This window comes from Dasypus novemcinctus, chromosome 12, assembly GCF_030445035.2.
Source record: "Dasypus novemcinctus isolate mDasNov1 chromosome 12, mDasNov1.1.hap2, whole genome shotgun sequence".
Taxonomy (NCBI): Eukaryota; Metazoa; Chordata; class Mammalia; order Cingulata; family Dasypodidae; genus Dasypus; species Dasypus novemcinctus.
Genome location: NC_080684.1, coordinates 72,203,154 through 72,218,493, shown reverse-complemented (window position 1 = coordinate 72,218,493; position 15,340 = coordinate 72,203,154).

Sequence of the window (15,340 nt, the reverse complement as noted above, 5' to 3'; positions counted from 1 at the left end):
TTAATTTTAAGTTCTTTGGGTTTTGTCAGTGTAAACCTCTATTTCTTTGAGCACGCAATAAACCTAATCCACACATAAAGGCCTGTATGAGTTATATTTTTTTGGTGGAAATCAAGGATAGGTTATGCTCCATGTCAGAAATGAGAAGTGGTTGCATACAGGAAGAGCCAAAAACCTATAAACTAACCTACCAAGGAAGCAGGATTAAATAGCTGGAGGTGATTAGGGAAAATATATAAACCAACACTTTCATTTTGTCCCCAATATCACTGGGGAAATGGCTAGGATAGGGGGCCTTCTGTTGCAAATGGTGTGGGATTTGAGAGAATTTTATTTAATCCCTGTGTGAGAGTTTCCTTGGCTGATCCCTGTGTTACACCAGGTCCTGGAGTAAGTGGAAAAGGAGGACCTTCCAATGGACAAAACCAACTGGAGTGAAAGAAGTGAGAACTGTGGTTCAGAACAATGTGAATCAGATCCGGCCCCAAGCAAGGCTGACAAGGAAAGAGTCTGAGGCAGAAACAGGGGACCCAGAATTCTGCTTGAATCTTTATATTGAAATTCTGGAAGGGTGATATTTCTAAGCACCCCAAATAGACAGGAATAGAGTATGGGGTAAAGGAATCCAGCTGCCTGGAGTTGGGAAAGGCAGAGACCAGTTGACTTATTTGGGTGGGCTGATGTAGTTGAAATGGCTGATGTAGCTGAAACACACAACAGTGATACTTATTCTGGGGAAAAGAGGGACTCAGTTGTGGATAATACAACTAGCAGAGAGGAAGACAGTGGCAAAGAAATGGAGGGAGGGTGCACTGCTCCTCGGTGAACTGGATCTGAAATACAAATAGAACCTTGAGATTTCAACGCAGGAAAACTTGATAATAACGTGCTTTTTCAGCCCCCTTCTAAATTCTTTCCTGTCACACATTTCAATTATGGCTGAAAATGGCACTAAAATAGATACTTTCAGGTGTGACTATCACATTGTAAGGAAGTCAGCTGTTAAGGTCTTAAGGAGAACAGCAGGTTTCTCAGCTGGTTTACTATGGTAAGTCTATTAAAGGTGATTAACTTTCAGTAAGAGGAAAAGTGGCCTGCTTGTCCTAATTGGAGCTCTTATTAGATTTTGCTGCTTTCAGAGAATTATCGACTCATTGGTCGATTGAAATCTCCACCTTTAAGATGAGCTGGCCTCATTCCAACTAAGTATGTAAACGCAACCTTCTACCAATGCACCAGGGCATCAGGTTAAAGATTGCTATTTTTAAAAGGAAAAAAATTCAGTGGATTTATCAATAATAAGAGTATGACTTGAAAAGCATTTTTTAAATGCACAATTCTAATAGAGGATTTAGAAAAATGTTAATAAGGTGTAAGAAGCAGAGGAGATGGATATAGACGATGGGGCAAGTCTTGTTGAAGTAAAGCAGAAAAATGTGTATAATTTTAGAAAAAAGTAGAAGAGTATAAAGGCTATAATAAAGACAAAATGGGAACTTACAAATATACATAGAATTTATACACATACAAGCACATGTAGATGATGTCTTTCTGATTTATGTGATATTTTTCTTCTACATAAATGAAACAATGTATGTAAAGGTTTGATCAGCAATTCTTTCATTGACTATATAGTCTACTTTACATAAGAATGTCACCCTGTTGTTAGCAAGAGTTATTTTGATTTGGCTTGGTTTATTTGGTTTGGCATGTGATGGTTCGGTTTGAATTTGGACAGATGAGTTCTGGCAACATGTATTTTTTTTGTCAACATTAGTCAACCCATTTCTCAAAAGATACTAAATTTCACAAGCCTGGAAGACAGGATCTAAAATTTCTTTTACAGATGTATTAGCATTATCAATATTACCTTCAATATAAGCTCTGACTCCAGGCCTAGACACATTCCAATTATCCTGGATGTAGTGGGTAAATATGGCCTTTTATGTTACTATTTAGAGGGTAATGGACTAAGGTAACGCAATTACTTTTCAGGGATAGTAAGATTCAGAATTCATCTTAACTGCCCTATGCCTCAGGGTAGAAGTTTAATAACCATTCCTTGGACTTAAGCTACTTGGCTATTTTGTTCTCAGCCCCTTTAGAAATAATAGAAAATACCTGGATTTTGGAGACCTAGGTTCAAATTCCAGTTCTAATAACTGCTCAATGTCCCTGGGTAAGATATATGACTTCTCTGGAGTCCAGGTTACTCATCTGTAATTAAATAAAATAAGAATTAAATAAAGTAACATAGATAAAGAACATAGCCCAACTTTTAGAAAAAAGCAGCCTCTCAAAAAAATATCAGCTGTCTTCCCAGGCTCAAAGGGAATCCCATATGATTTCATCCCAACTAGCTGGAGTCTTCTACTTTGTTTCTGCTGGTTTCCATTTCTTATCTATAAGAGGGAGTTGGAGAGAAAAATTAATGACTAGAATGAAATTTTGACATGACCTAGCACAAATTTTTGGTATACACATCCCCTTTGACACTCACTGGTTTTCCATACATGTTGAGTCTTCTTGGTTCCTTGGGACATCCTTACACAAAGATTGCCTAAGCCATGCCCATTTTCATTTTTTGACTGTTAGGTTGTTGGCTCTTGTCAAATCCTCAAACTCGATGAGCTCCCACCATTTCCCATTCCCTTAAGCTTGCTCTTCCCTGTAGGCTCAGTGGTTCTCCCACTGCAGAAGTCTGCGGGCTCCTCTGCCTGCCTGCTGGGGCTAATACACTCTGCGCACCCCGGGAACGCTTTCCCGATGGTAACCTCCCAAAAGCAATTTTTCATTTCCTAATATTACATCAGAATATAACAATGAGAGCACTTAGAGGCTTAACTATTCTTCAAAATTACTTATTCAGACATTTTTTTAAAAGCCCATAACAAAAATTTAGTAAACAAAACTTAAGATAAAAGTACCCACAGTTGACCTCATAAAATTACAGCTGCTATGAGCATTTTGGTCTATTTTACTTCATTATTTTTTCCTTAATATGTGATTTGTTTTTCTTTTTCAACACAATTATCATAAAATGCATGACATTTGATATTCTACCTTTTCACTAAATATTATGTTAACTTTCGCAATGTGATTAATAGTCATACTTTAAAGCAGTGGATGTAGCTTGAGTGGTTGAGCGCCTGCCTCCCATGTACGAAGTCCTGGATTGATCCCTGGTATCTCCTAAAAAGAAAACAGACAAAGAAACCAATTCTCATTGGGGAGTGGATGAAGATCAGTGGTTGAGCCCCTGCTTCCCACATTCAAGGTCCTGGGTTCTATCCATGGTATCTCTTTAAAAAAAAGAAATCACACTTTAATGGCCAAATTGCCAACAAGTAGAAATAATACTATTTATTCAGTGTTTCATTTTTGTACATTTAGGTTATTTCCAAGTTTTGACTATCATAAATAACATTGTGATGAACATTAATGCATAAAATTCATCCTCATATTTATAATTTATTTTTTAGGATTCCCAGAAGTGAAATTACTGGGTTAGAAAGGGCACATTTTTATGGCTCATGATGTATTTGCCAAACTGCTTTCCAAAGGTTATGTAAAAATGTACGAGGAGACTAATTCTGTATATCTCTCAGCTTCAAGAGGGTTCAAGCTCCACAAAGAAGTTGAAATTAAAGGACTTTTAAAGTGGCATTGCTGGGAAGCAGATACAGCTCAAGCGGTTGAGTTCCTGCCTATCACATGGGAGATCCCCAGTTTGGTTCTCAGTGCCTCCTAAAGAAGACAGCAAGCTGGTGCGATGGGCAGGCATGGCGTGCTGATGCAACAAAATAACATAACAAAAGACACAAGAAGAAAAAAAAACATAATGAGAGACACAACAAAGCAGGAAATGGAGGTTCCCAGTGCCTCATAAAGAAGACAAGCTAGACAGCGAGCGATGCAACATGATGACACAACAAAAGGCACAAGAATAACATAATGAGAAACACAACAAAGTAGGGAATGGAGATGGTTCCAGTGATTAAGTGCCTCCCTCCCATATAGGAGGTCCCGGGTTGAGTTCCCGGTACCTTCTAAAAATAAACAAGGATGACACAGAAAATGCAAACAATGAGGGGGTGGGAAGAAATAAATAATAAGTCAAAGATAATAATAATAAAGTGGCTTTGCTGCCCCACTGTCTGTCACTTGAAATAAAACTTGATGTATATGCTACCCAGTTTTGTCAAGTCTGTTCTGAGCCACTGTAGGTATATTTACTCATCGTGAAATATTTTCTGGAATAAGGTTGGGAGTAAATAAATAAATGATACACTTGCCAACTGAGCACGGAGCAGTTTCCTGAAACTGTTTTAAGGTGTTTTAGCCAACATAGTTTTCGGTTATATACTTTAAATGCTAGTTGAGGGAAGTGGATGTGGCTCAAGTGATAGAGTTTCCACCTACTATATGGGAGGACCTGGGTTCGATCCCTGGGGCCTCTGGTGAAAAAGAAGAAGAGAAAGTATGCCCGTGCAGCAAGCCAGTGTCCACATGAGTGCTCACGGTGAGCCAGTGCCAGCATGAGTGCCCACGTGAGTGCCCGCATGGTGAGCCAGTGCCCCGCACAAGGGAGTCACACAGCAAGATAATGATGCATCAAAGAGAGACAAGGGGAGAGTCAAGGTGAATCACAGCAGAGACCAGGAGCTGAGGTGACACAATTGACAGGGAACCTCTCTCCCCATCAGAGGTCTCTAGGAGTGAATCCTGGTGAATCTTAGAGGAGAGAAAATGAGAGGAGAAGACAATACAGACAGCAAAAACAGCAGGGCAGAAGAAGGGGAAGGGGGGAAATAAATAAATAAATCTTAAAAAAAAAAAAAAAAGAAACACTAATTGAAGCATAACCTCAAAAAAGCTCAATTTTTTCCTATAACTCTCTGGGAAAATCGCTATCTTTATTGCCCGACACAGACAATGCCCACTTGGTACAACATCAGTACAGCCATTTGGGAAAATATGCAAAAAAATGTTATCAAGAAACAAAACTACTTAAATATTTAAGCCCGGTAAGATTTCTCCTAAAAACTAATTTTAGAGAAAAATACTTAATAGAACTAAATGCTCAAAAATAATTTAAAGATTCAACAGCAAAGAAATGGTTATGCAATTCATGGAGCATCCTAAATAATGGTAGAAGTGAACATTTGTGATAATTTTTGGCTCAGTATCCACAACCTCTTTTTCCTATAAAGATATCCTGTGTTATACGGAGTAAAGTTGTGAAAATGACACCATTTTCAAAATAGTCAAGAATAATTGCTATAAATATACAGCTAGAAAGAAAGATTTCTGGCAAATACATTTTGACAGGAGAAAAAAGTGAAGATTAAACCTGTGAACAAAAGTAGCCTTTCATCCTTTTTGTGTCCTCATTCAACAGCAGTCCAGACCAATATCAAAGAACATTTGGGCAGAATAAAAAGTGAGTTAGAACAGAAGCTTAAAAATTACTTTGGTATGACTGTTGAGAAATCCAGCTTTATTTTCTGACATATTATCTAGGTAAGCTAATATTAAGTAAACACTCATAATGTTTAAAGACAAAGGGAGTGGATATATCTCAAGTAGTTGATGTATGAGATCCTGGGTACATTTCCTGGTCCCTCCTAAAAAGTAAAAATAAGAAATAAAAAATCATAGGAGGGAAGCGGATTTGGCTTAACTGATAGAACATCCGCCTACCACATGGGAGGTCCGGGGTTCAAACCCAGGGCGTCCTGGCCTGTGTGGAGCTGGCCCACACACAGTGCTGATGTGCACAAGGAGTGCCGTGCCACACAGTGATGTCCCCCACATAGCGGAACCCCATGCGCAAGGAATGTGCCCTGTAAGGAGTGTGAAAAAAAGCGCAGCCTGCCCAGGAGTGGCGCCGCACACATGGAGAGCTTACACAGCAAGAGGATGCAGCAAAAAGAGACACAGATTCCCAGTACTGCTGACAAGAATGCAAGTGGACACAGAAGAACACAGAGCAAATGGACACAAGAGAGCAGACAAGAGGGGTGGGGGGGGGGGAGGGGGAAGGGAGAGAAATAAATAAATAAATCTTTTTAAAAAATCATAATAGAGAATGAGGCTTGAGTGGTTGAGCTCCTGCCTCCCATAGGAGGTTCTGAATTCAGTTTCTAGTGCCTCCTGGAAAAACAAAAACAAGCAAAACAAATTTAAAAAAAACAGCTGGGGGAAGCCAATGTGACTCAATGGTTGAGTGCTGGCTTCCCACATATGAGGTCCTGGGTTCATTCCCTGGCCCTGGAAAACAACAACAACAACAATAAAAAGAAATACCATTAAAATTACATATATCTAGTTCATTGAGATAGAAATTTCCACAGTGGGAAAAATGGTAATATGCCATGATTATAAAAAAAAAAATCCTCACTTATCTACATTAAAAATGGTTCTCAATTATTGATATGTAATAGCATTTTATTTTGACTCTGATTTTCTTTTTTTTTTTTTTAAAGATTTATTTATTTATTTAATTTCCCCCCCTCCCCCGGTTGTCTGTTTTCTGTGTCTTTTCGCTGCGTCTTGTTTCTTTGTCCGCTTCTGTTGTCGTCAGCGGCACGGGAAGTGTGGGCGGCGCCATTCCTGGGCAGGCTGCTCTTTCTTTTCACGCTGGGCGGTTTTCCTCACGGGCGCACTCCTTGCGCGTGGGGGCTCCCCCACGCGGGGGACACCCTTGCGTGGCACGGCACTCCTTGCGCGCATCAGCACTGCGCATGGCCAGCTCCACACGGGTCAAGGAGGCCCGGGGTCTGAACCGCGGACCTCCCATATGGTAGACGGACGCCCTAACCACTGGGCCAAAGTCCGTTTCCCAACTCTGATTTTCTTGAAGACGTCATTCAACAGCATCCCTTCACTTACTCATTCAGCAAGCATATATTTAGCACCTACTCTGTGCAGGTTTTGCTCTAGGCTACCCTATCTGTGTGCGTTTTCCAAATGTATTCTACTCTTCAGGTAGGAAACTGTTCATTTTTGTCCAGTAAAAAATATAATTAGGAAAGCAAACCTGCTACAGAAAAATTATATAGACAACCACAAAACTTAAAGTGTAGAATTTACATATTTATGTAAAATTTGAAGCAACAACAAAGCCTAGGACTATGTAAATTAGGGAAACAAACTATTCCAAAGAAACCTAACTATGAGTGAAGACATTTAAAAAAAATAGATCTTACTAGAAATCATACATTACAGAGTAAACTAATGGCTTAAGATTACCAGTTTTTTTTGGAAAATATTTTACGGAAAAGGCAATGGTAGGAATATGCTGAATCAATCTAAGTATTTATTTCTAGTAGATAAGACATTTGTGGAAATCATTGTCCTGGACTCTGTTAGGTCCTAAAATATATTTCTACCCCAAAACTTTTAATGAAATATTATTGCTTTGAAAGAAATGCTTTGTTTGGTGCCCCATAGAGATCCAGAAACAGTTTATCAGAAAAAAATAAAACCCTTAGACCCATAAGTAGAGTGTTATATGGAAGTGCTCCTCCCCCAGCACTCCAGAAGCTCTTAGGCATGCTTGCAACATAATCTCCCAGTTTATCCTTCCAAGCTGCTCCTTTCTTGGCAATATCTCTCCTAGCAGCTGAGGGCTTTGCTTTTGGTGTTTGTGGCCTCTCCCATCTTCCTCATGGATGGTGACTCTTTGATAAAGCGCGTAGAAGCTTTGGCAAAACGCTCTGTATACATAATTAGGAGAAGGGATCAACACATTTCTAGAAGCATAAGAACTGATTAGCTTTGTATTAGAGCGCATGACGATTAATCCATGGTAGACATGGACCAGAACACACTGAAACAGATGGTGGTCTGTGGTTTAGTCCAGTTCACTCCAGCAGAAAGGAAAAGAGAGACAAGAAGCTGTTTTATGTGATTAGGGAAAAGAAAAATCCATACCTCTCATATGGGAATTTCTCATGTGTTTTCTTAATGTACCTGAGAGAAGCTGAGGGAGACTCTTAAGCTGTTAAAAGTACTAACACATTCTCCTTGGGGCTGGGAGAGGATGAATTTCCTAATTTCATCAGAACCGTTAATGACTTCAGTTCCTTTCTTTTTCAACAGAGGAAGTGGAGGGATTCTTCATGGCACTACGATTCTGAAAAACATTAGGCAGCAGGAGAAATGATTTGTAATCACGCTGAGGAAAGAAAAACTTTTTTTTGTTCTCACTCTAGAAATAATTCCCATTGTTGAAATTCTAAAAGCTCTTTAAAGGCTGGATAATTTATTGTAATGGAACATGCTTACGAGTTAGCATTTCAAAATAACTGGGAGGCTATCTTTTCTCCCAGGAGGTTTATTTCTTTAAAGTATGCCTTAGCCTCTGAGGAAGATAGTATGTTTTTATTTCAACTGTAAACTTAGGACACAACTGAGGGAAAATGAAGAGGGGTAAATCCTTTCTCACTGTCCCCCATTTTCCATAATTTTTTTAATAAGGAATATTTCCCTCACTCAAGTAGCTAAGCTCAAGAAATGTGGAAGGTCAAATGTCAAGTAAACAGACAGAATCAGGAAACAGATCTTGAAAGTAGGATAAAGTACATTGTTTAACACCCAGGTAATTTGAAATGCAGAAAGATAAGTAGGAAGCGACTAGCAGGAGAGGAAGTACAAGATTCCAGAAACCAGAAAGAGTAGGGAACTCCACCCTTGTATGCAAAACATAGGGCTGCAAACCCTTTGCTGGACTAGAGAGTGAGCTGAAGAAAGCAGCAGCTATTGTGCTGGCATTTGAATAGTTAACCAATCACAGATGCTGGAAAAAATTTTTTTCTAAGATATAAATGTAACTTATTTGAGTAAATTCAGTAAATTTTACTGCAAATTCCTTTAAAAAATAACTTCTTAACTACCACATCCCAAATTGTGAATAGGAACTGAAGAAATCAGGGGGAATAATGTTAAAAAAAGAAAAAAAAAAAGGTGTATATCTCATTTCCCTGAGAGAATAGAGATCACATACCTAGTTAATGGAATAAACTAATATGCACTGAAGCAAAAATAAGATTGATGGTGGGGATGCAAAATGGTACAGTACAATCCAGAAATCATGCTGCTGGGTGTTTACCCAAATGAGTTGAAAACTGATGTCTACCCAAGAACCAGCATATGGATGTTTACAGCAGCTTTATTCATACTTGCCATTATCTGGAGGCAACTAAGATATCCTTCAAAAGGTGGATGGATAAGTGTACTAGATGTTTCAGGAAGTTCTGACCAGAGTTATAACAAGTTTAAAACAAATTTCTTCCAGAATGGTTCTTTGTATGGAGTGTGTAAATGAGTCTAACTGATAAAGTCTTGTAACAAATCTAATCTTATTGCACCTGGCAATTCTCTTTCATAGAAAGCATTGAACACTTCCCTTAGAGAGTAAATATATATTAGATAAAGTATGTAAAACACTCCCTAAATGTGCGACAAATAAGGGAATTAGAAATATTCTGTAAAAAGGCTGAAAAGCAAAAGAAAAATTCTCCTTAAAATGTTTTTAAATTGTTGTTAAAATTAAAACTAACAAGCCATTGAAAGCCTACAGCTGCTTCTTTATTAAAAAAAAAAAGGGCACAGAATTTCTTGGTCTTAAATAAGCATTTTAAAGATATGTTTAATAGGGAAGCTTAAACACTTATTCAAACAGTAATTGTTTCCCAAACATTAGTTTAAAAGCGACAGCTCCTCTCTAGATTTTTTTTTAAGTCAGAGTGTTTTGCAGTTGTCAGATCTCCTCTTTTCCCTCCCCACTGGTCTCCCTGGCCAAGTTTCGTCCATGTCACAACCCAGGAGAAATAGCTTCTCCTCCTATAACTCTGTCCGGTCCTCCACCTGCACACGTGAATGCAGACTTAATCGCTCCCCAGCACTTTATAGACACTTGTAATAATAGCTGTTGCATTTTATAATCGCCACTTTTTCGCATGTCCATTTCTCTTGCTAGACTGGCAGCTCCACATGGACAAGAACCAGTCCTAGTTTTAGGCAAAATAAATAAAGCTAAGAATAAATGTTGCAAAGTATTATTGTGGAATAGCAGCAATTTGACAATACAAATGGATTCCAGTAATAGTCCTCTACTCAGGGAAAAAATTGTGGCAGTAATTGTACCTGGAACCTTATATAGCCGCTTACAACTATAAAAATTCAGGCATTAAAAGAACAGACTCAATAAATATTAAACAATTAATATTGAAAGTCCTAACATTGAGAAAGTGAGGAAACCCTAACATGTTGGAGGAAGTGAGGAAAATATATCTTCTATTAATATGTGTGCTTAACAAAGCAATGGAAACTTAACTATGCAGTGAACTGTGAATACCCCACCCTGAAACCTTAGAGGTACAGATATGCTAACCTTGAGCTGTCTTTCTCAACAATCCACTGCTGAAAAGGCTTTGTACCTTTTTCTAAGGAAGAATATGTTGACCTCCTGAATTAAGGCTGTGGTGATCGGGGGTGAGGCAGGGGGGTGGTGGTAAGAAAGTGCTAAGACTGCTGAACTCCTGTGGGCTTAGCATAGCAAACAATGCTTCTGGCTGAGGTAATGTCTCTTCCCAGAGCAGAACAAGAACCATAAAGCCTTTAAGAAGGCTCTGCCAGCTCCCAAGACTCCTTCATGAGTCCTGGGTCCCTTTGAAAACCTGATGGAAAAATCTATGATCCCTTTCCCAGAAAAAGATGTATACACACTTAACAAAAATTTGCCTACAATACCGTGGGATTCAAGGGTTTCCTCAAAGTGAGGGTAAAGACCCCTGAGGAAATCAGGAGAGCTCTAGCAGAAGCAGTCAGACTGCGAGCCTTTGAAAATTACAACAGCAAGTACGACTTTCAGGGAGGAGCTGGGTGCAGTCTTCTGGGGCCTGGTCAGCCATCCCTCTGCAGCAGCCGCACATCAGCAGTGGGGAAGTGAGGAAGTGGCTGCCAGATGCTAAAAGCATTTTGGGACTGCAAGCCAGAGAGGCTTGCCGCCGGAAAAGAGCTGGAGGTAGGAGGTCCAGGGCAACGCTGTTCTGCTCTGATGATCCGTTTAAATGGGACAGAGTTTCTGGGCACATGGTGGGAATAGCTCTTCCCCACTTGCTTTTAGCTCTCCCCTGGAAGAGGCTGTGGGGAGATGGAGTACAGGCACAGCTCATTTGACTGCACCATTCAGATACTGCGTTTTTTACAAATTGAAGGTTTGTGACAACCCTGAGTCCAGCCAAGTCTATCAGCACCATTTTTTCCAAAAGCATATGCTAGCTTAGTGTCTCTGTGTCACATTTTAATTTAGGTTACGTACATTTTCCTTTAGACATAAGGTTTTGCACACTTAATAGACTACAGTATTGTAGACACGTAACTTTTACCTGCACTGGGAAACCAAAAATTTTGTGACTCACTTTATTGCAATATTTGCTTTATTGCAGTGGTCTGGAACCAGACCTGCAACATCTTCAAGATATGCCTGAACAAACCTTTGAAACTCGTGTTTTTATACTCCAGCACTGTTCTTGTTAACAATCTCATGAAGCAAGCTAATGAGGCAACTCAACTTGAAAGATAACCAAGGTAACATCCAGGGGGACCCACAGCCCAGAGCAGAACACACAAAAAGACTTTCTATACTGTTTTTGAGTGTTATAAAGATGGTTAACAAAAGCAGTCAAAAGGGCCTACTGACACTATAATATTTTACTATTCCCCTCTACCAAACTAAAACAACACAAAAGTATAGGCCATTTTTTGAATCTCAACCCAAAATATAAGGCAAAATGTTTTCTTCTTATAAGCCACAGAAGAGAAATTATGTGTTGAATATCTATCTGGAATATAATGCAATGTCTGCCTTGCTGATCATGCTTTTTGTAAAAATTTTTTTGTTTTCTTTTTATTTCTTTCAGGTTTACATCTGGGGCCATTATGGTAATTTAGGGGGTTGCACAATATTTATTTTGGCAGAGTGGTCTAATTTTTGAAAAAAAACGTGTGTGCAATCCTGTGACACACCGTACCATGAATAGAGAAAATGAAGCTTTTGTGAAATTTTGTTTTGTTCTGATTTTAAAATGGGATCAAGAGTGATTCTGGAAAGTATCTAATGTTTGGTCATTTAGGAATGTACCAATCATTGATTCTTAGAGTAGTTGACAGTCTTTTCATTTCTTTATAAGTTCCAGGCACCAAATTTTTTTCAGTTTCCACTTATTCATGCTAACAGCCAGGAATAATTTTAATAGACACTCTAGACTGTGCTATGTTTAGTATGAGATGTTCTGTATGTTTCTGTTTTTTGTTTTCCACCTCAATGTTTCCTCTGTTCTGTTGACAGAGACCACAGCCTTCTTCATGATTGTGTGTCAATGGCACAGTGGTAGGAAACTTGGCACCTAAAACCCTACTTAATATTTGGATATTAAACTAAAAGGAGTTTTAGATAATTCACAGAGTAAATAAATCCTGTATTGTTATTTGAAAATAAAATATATACAGTAAATCCAGCTTAATAAAAGTGCTGATGGTAACTTTAGGTAAGTAAGACCTTTGGGAACAGGGGGAGCAGAAAGTTCTCGTCTCTTTGGTGTAGCTTTCCTTGCTAACCTCTCCCCAGTGTAACTTTAACATTCTTCGGTCCATTGCAACCTGGGGCTTTAATGGTGATGAGAAGAGGACAGGAATTATTATTGTTGTTGTTGTTGTTTTAAATAATGATTTAGGGAAAGTCCTCTGAAGCCCTTCTCCATTATTTCCTGAATCCTGGATAAGGGGGAAAAAAAGGAAAAGCAGCATTTCATTTCTAAAAATGGAATTTGTTTTTAGGAACTTTCATGATATATATCTTTATGGTTCTTTATTTACTTATTGGGAACACCTCTACTGTGATGGTTGGTTAAATTACGCAAGAGTTTGGGTTTGGGAAAAGTATGGCTTTTTACCGTGGGTTACGGAAGAACCTGAAACAATCTCTGGCACATGTTTCTTTGTTAAGCAAATTCCTTCTGCTGTCTTTTCTGGCCTCTTGATTTCTTTGGTATCTCTTCCTAGCCGGTTCTTTCCTCCTCCATTTCCAGCCAGCCTGGCTCCCTTTGATTTTTCTCAGCTATGATGTTTTCTTTCCCAGATAACACCCACACTGCCCCTCAAGACACCTTTGAGGAAATTCTTTCTTTCCCGAGTTCCCTTTCTTAATACCTCCTTTCTAGTAAATATCTCTTTCTAATTTCCAGATATTCAGGGGTTACTCTTGCTCCTTCAAGTTTACTGCCCTTGGGAGGCTTGTTCTTTAATTTTATCTCCATTACAGTCCCTCAGGTAGACTTCTCAAGAGTCACCTCTTGAGGTGAAATGAAGGAAGGGACTCCAGAAAAGCAAGGGACCCAAAAGCAAAAAGACAAATTGACGGCAAGTTTATTCAATACTGACTGTGCATTTCAGGGCAAGGGAGCTGGTAATAGGTCACAACATGGAGAAATCACTTTGACAGGGTAACATCTGTCATGACTGAGGGCCAAGCCCTGTCTGTGCCTGGCGCCAGTCCTGTGGCATCAATTTATGTCTTTTTTTTTTTTTTAATTTATATCTCTTTAAGGACCCTTGGTTCCTGATAAAATCACTGATAAGGGAGTGCAGTGGCAACCACAATAAACACCCAAATTCACCTTCTAATCCCAGGAAGTGGACCAATAACAGAGACGTTTCCCCTGAGGGATGGAAATAAGTATTCTTAAGGAATATTATTTATAAAAGCCTCACTGTTAGGGCAGAATGAAGCCAATATGAATTGGATGATTTTTCACTCGATGACAATTTGAGACAAGAATTAACTTTAGTCTTCCCAGAAGTGCCTTTAGACTGAAAAGCTCAAGGGGGAGAAAATAAATTCAGAGCTTTAGAAAGGCTACAGATTGAATTTTTCATTCATGAATCACTGTTACTGAGTGTGGTTTTGTATTTCTTAATCTGGAGAGAATTTTGGAGAATAAAGCGGTGACTAAGAAAAAACTGGGATTGCAAAGCAGGCATTGTATCAATGGCAGAATTCCAGGGTGATAGTGGAAAACAACACTGTGACTGATTACAAAGTCAGATTGTTTTTCCACCAAAATTCCCTTTTTTGAGTTCTGTCAATCAAGTAAAAACTCCATTCATTATTATTATTTTTTAATTAGATGCCCTATTAAAAGTCAGTCTTTCCAACACTACCCATCTTTCTCATTACAATCAAATATGGGTCTTGCATATCTGGATAAAATTAGCCCTTGTAACAGCACATACTAGATAGTATTATACAGAATCATTTTTAGTAGGATAACCCTAAACTAAAGGCATTTAAAATTGGGAAGCGGAGGGAGCTCCACGGGTAAGCACCTGCTTCCCATATATAAGGTCCTGGTTTCAATCCCTCATACCTCCTAAAAACAAACAAACAACAACAACAAAACCAACTAGGGACGCTGGTGTAGCTCAATGGTTGAACACTGGCTTCCCACATATGAGGTCCCAGGTTCAATCCCTGGCCCCTATACCTAAAAAAAAAAAATGACCAAATGTATGGGTATGATATTCATTCATGTTCATGAATAATAAAATGGATAACTGTAAATGTAAGGCATTTCAAAGATGCAATATAATATGGCTAACCTCAGTGTTCCCAAGTCCTCAAGACTGAAGTTGCCCTTTCCTTTAATATCCAAATAAAAGCCATTCAACTCTATCTTGCATGATTGCAGACATCTATGTCCATTTCACATTCTCCTTTCTTAATTTTACAGAGAACCTCAGAGAATGTTTGTATATCTCCACTGGCCAGTCTTGGGTGTCACTATTCATTTCTTAATCATTCATAAGCTACTTTCTTTGTTACTGGGCAATTCATAGGATTCAAGGACTGATGACATCCCTTGAAAGGATGCTGCTATCTTCACATTAGCCTCAGAAGGGGAATAAGTTATACTCACATCATAAACTCAACCCAATTGTGGTCAAAGAACCATCTCTTAATTTCCTTCAGCAATGGTTAAGCCAGGCTTCCATGATTAATAAATCTTTATGGGAGATTTAAGCATAAATACATCAAATATAAGATATGGAATATATAGAACAAGTAATAATATGATGGTGTTCCTTCATCTTTTGTAACAAATGTGTCACAACAATGTAAGGTGTTGGTGATGGGATGACGTACGGGAATCCTGAATAGTATGCATGATTGTTGTATAAATTCATAACTTAAAAAAAAAAGAAAAGGAAACAGATTATATTTTTTATAATTAAGTATAGAGGAATCACATCAAAGAAGAAAAAAAAGTCAGAT